Raw genomic sequence first — 4,500 nt, forward strand, 5'->3', positions numbered from 1 at the left:
AAGAGAGAGGGAGCCAACTAGAAGACTTATTATGGTTAATCATTTGTGGTATTTGGGGTTAAAAACCTATACAGAATTGTATTGTTTTGAATAAACAAAATGAAATATTTGTGGAAGATTTTATTTTTACTTCCTCTATTTCATTTCAGGGAACGGGAGCAGTTCGAATATGTCTAAAAACTCTGAGATGAGTATAAGAATGACTGGACACAGAGGAGAATCACCAGAGAGTCCAACTTTTGTCTCAAAAAGAAAGGGAAAAAGAAAAAGAAAAGAGCACAAGAGAGAAAGAAAAAGAGCACAGAAATATCCTAGCTTCGATAGTGACAACACATACACCAGAGGGACATTGGGTACCTCCCAAAGACCACCAGCTGTGGAACATAAAAGAACAGAAAGAGAAGCGTCATGTCACAGCAAAGCAGCCAGAACGATCAGGGGCGCTCTGTCCAGGACTTGCAAAGATAATTCACACAATATCTGGATTATTGGATCTAAAACTCCCTCAGATTCAGATTCCAATTATAAAGTTCCTGACTCTTCGGTATTTATTGGTAGGATAGATCGAAGTCACCATACTGGTGACAGTGAAGTCCTGGTGGAAATGGAGGCACCTGTTACAGCTGAGTGCTACTCTGTCACTGAAACCCTGTCAACCCGTTCTCACCTCCAAACCTGCTCCTCGGATCCCAGTTTGTGGAGAAGACACTCCAGCTGCTTGCCTCGTTCTCACAGCATGGCCACAGTTAGTCAAATACCTTCTGTAAAGAAGATGACCGTTACAAAAACTGAAAGTTTACCTGGCATGTTGTTAAAAGACAGCTTTGAGGAGTTTACACCTGATATCACTGTTGATGAAAATGAGGAAACCTACTGGTTCCACTGGTCCCGTCCAGGCCTGTACCAGTGCAGTTTGACAGGTCTGGTGTTTCACATGGAGGGAGAAGGGGACGTGGTTTACAGGATTGTCTCTTGGAACCGCAGACTACTGGCCCAACATCACAAGACGCCTGCGGGACCCCTGTTTGACATCAAATGTCTCCAGCAGTCTGTGTGTCAGCTTCATCTCCCACACTGTGAGATCCGCTCCACTGGTGGATGTGAATTCTTGTCAGTTGCTCATGTGGATGATGAGGGCATCGAGTTTATTACTCCTCATAAGATAACAGAAACTCATGTCATTATAAACATCACAGGGTTTTCTGGTTTCGGTAATGTCAAGGATGAAGACTCTCCTCCTGACCCGGTCCGAGCGCTGGTGCTGCTGTTCTACAGACCCCCGACTGATCCTGATCCAGAATCTCTCATCAATGTGTTGTTGCTACCAAAGAACGTCGTGCTGCGTGATGTGCTGCACACGAGGAAGAAGTTAGTTGGAGATGAGAGGTACATCGAGACACCTGCACACTGTAAACTGCTCCCAAAGCAGGAGTACACACTGTCCACTAGTCCTGAAGACGACTCAGTTCTAGTTCAACCAACAGAAGCAGAATTTGATGAGGAGTCCTACAACAACTACGTCTCATCATTCCAGGTGAATTTAAAAACAATCATGAAAAATATTAAGCTGTTTTTGAAAGACACCAAAAGCTCCCACTGTGTCTGGGAAAGACATGTTTGTCTTTTGTCCACTGGAGTAAGAAGGACCTGTGGGCCGAGTGCTCTGACCCTCCCTTCAAACGAGAGGCTGATGGACATACGGACCTGCTTCATCAATAGGATATCAGGACCTGTTCTCAAAAGTCTGCTGGACAAGATGTTTGAGAAAAAGGTGATAACTGACTCTGAGAGGGAGTCAGCGGACGAGATGCAAAACAAAAGCGACAAGGCTCGTTTTGTCATCGACACGGTGAGGAATAAAGGTGAAGCTGCGAGTTCAGAGATGATTGAGTTTCTCTGTGAGGAAGACCTCTTCCTCTGTGAACATCTTGGGTTGATGTGAAGCACAATGAAGAGGCGGGAAATACACTTTATGTTGACCTGCTGGTTAGAAGCTGATTGTCCTGTAACTGATGTGGAAATAAATAACTTTATTATGTTCCTTGTGTGCATGGAGCTCAGAGAATTTATCTGAATGTTCTGTATACTGTAAGTACTGTATGAATTTATACAAGATCCTGGTTATTTATTTTCAGTAGTTGTCTCACCCTGATGAGGGAAAAGAAAAAGAAAGAAAGAAGAAACTATTCAGAGAAGCTTTTGATTCTATTACACGATCTTCCTCTTCAACTTTTAAGTCAATGTGGCCAGTCTCTTCAAGTATTCAGAGAAAAAAAAATCAAGGCAACTGTACAAATTACATCTGCTGAGGAGGACTGTGTGATGTGATTGAAAGCTCCAGAAAAGCTACTGAAGGGACCTTGTCATGAGATTTTATGGTCTAAATATGTTCTAGGAGATAAAATCTCTGCTCCTTTTTATTTAACCTGAATATACATGAACATCCTGCTTTGTGAGGTGAGAGTTTTGTGAGGGTAGTGAGGCACATGGGTCAGTAATTTGTAAAGTAAAATTTTTATTTTCTTTCTTCATCCTTTATTATTACTCTGAAACCAAACCTGTGCACTCAAGTAGAGGATCAATTAACTGTGGTATTACTGGTGAAATATCACCATCTGCTGGACTCTGGATGTATAAAAATCAGTTTGAACTGTGGTTGGATTGAAGGATTACTTCACTATAAATACACAAACTCAGTACTATAAATATACTGTTTATAGATGTTGTTGCTTCATCAATCAAACAACTAATTCCTGTCACAATTCTTAATATTATCCTCATGCACTATGACTGCAGGTAGTCAGTAGACTTATTGTTTTAAATGTATCAGTCTACACACACTGGATTTATTTGCAGATTTACACTGACTATGTGACAGAACTAACAAAGTGGTTTGACAGTTCTCATCTTTTATTAAATGTGTTTAAAGGTAAAGGCATGTACACAGACAGTAATAAGAACAATCTGCCAAATTCTTTATTAAAGCCTGTGACGGTCAACAGCCAGGAGGTGGAGCAAGTGAGCTCCTTTAAATATGTTTGGACTGTTTTGGGTCAAGCCTTCACCTTTTCTGAGCATGTTGGATTACATTTACAAAAAATCACAAGATAGACTCTTTCTACTGTGCAAACTGAGGACGTTTGAAGTTAGTCAACACATCTCAAAGCTATAATAAGTAAGTATTCTGCACTAAAATGTCTAAAAAAACAACTAGACCTATGTTATCTATTTTGTTGTGTACTTACTAGGGGTGGGCCCGAATACAAATACGTTATTCGGCAAAGCACAAATAATATTTGTTTCATACAAATATTTTTAAAATTTTGTTTTCAGGAAGAAGTCAATTACCAGCGTGCAGGTTGGTTACATCACTATCTCAGTCGCTCTCCTGCTCTGCTGTTACGTCCAGCAGCAGGTCTCGATGAGGGGAGTCACATCCACCTGCTACATGACGCACATTTCCTAATTTGGACATCACTCCCAGAGTTGGGGTTATTCCCCAGAGATAAAGCTGAGTTACTGACACATGCTTCATGAACACTTATTGTAACACTTTAATTTTCTAAAATTAAAAGCGTAATAATAACAAAAACAGGATTTTTTAGCCTCTTTCCACTTTTATTCCAATACAAATACAAAAAATTTAGCTGCCTCAACAAATATAGATACAAATACTTCTGCACATCCCTAGTACTTACATTATCCCAAATGTTTCCAACAATTTTCAAACCCAGAGAAATCCATAATTTTAATCAAGGTAACGGTCCGTTTCATTTTGTCGCCTGTCGATGGCGTCGTACTCCCTCTACCAAAGAGTATACCAGCACAAGATGCATCAGCATTGTGGCTGTCTGCCACAGTGACATCTAACAGAGACTATTAGCGTACAAGATAATACCTCGGAGGCATTGTGTTTGTCCATGACAATGGCATCTACCAAAGAGAATAAACATACAAGATGATACGTCGCCGTTGTGGTTGCCCGCAAGAAACGGTCATAAATGTACTTTTATTCTGTTTTAAGCCACATTTTTATGATAAACATTTTAGATTTTGGTAATTTTTATCTGTATCTTTTAACCGGATGAAAGATTTTAGTCATCAGACATCTAGATCTTTTAAGTGAAGTGGTATTGCTTTATATAGTGTTTTTACAGTTTTAATCCCTGTGTACGTTTGTTTTGGAGAGGACGAGACCTCTGTGGGGGAATGTTTTCTTGGCGCATTTTGGGCCTCTTAATACCAACCAGTCATGGTTTGAATGCCACAGCCTATCTGAGTATTGTTGCTGACCATTTGCATCCCTTTAACATCACAATTTACCATCTTCTATGCTACTTTGAGCATGATAATATACCATATCACAAAGACAAACTAATTTTAATGAACATGACAATTAGTTCAGTGTACTCCAGTGGACTCCCCAGTCACCACATCTGAACCCAATAGAGCAGCTTTGGGATGTGGTAGAACAGGAGATTCACAGCATGAATGTACAGC

This window comes from Thunnus albacares, chromosome 21 (assembly GCF_914725855.1).
Source record: "Thunnus albacares chromosome 21, fThuAlb1.1, whole genome shotgun sequence".
NCBI classification, from domain to species: Eukaryota; Metazoa; Chordata; class Actinopteri; order Scombriformes; family Scombridae; genus Thunnus; species Thunnus albacares.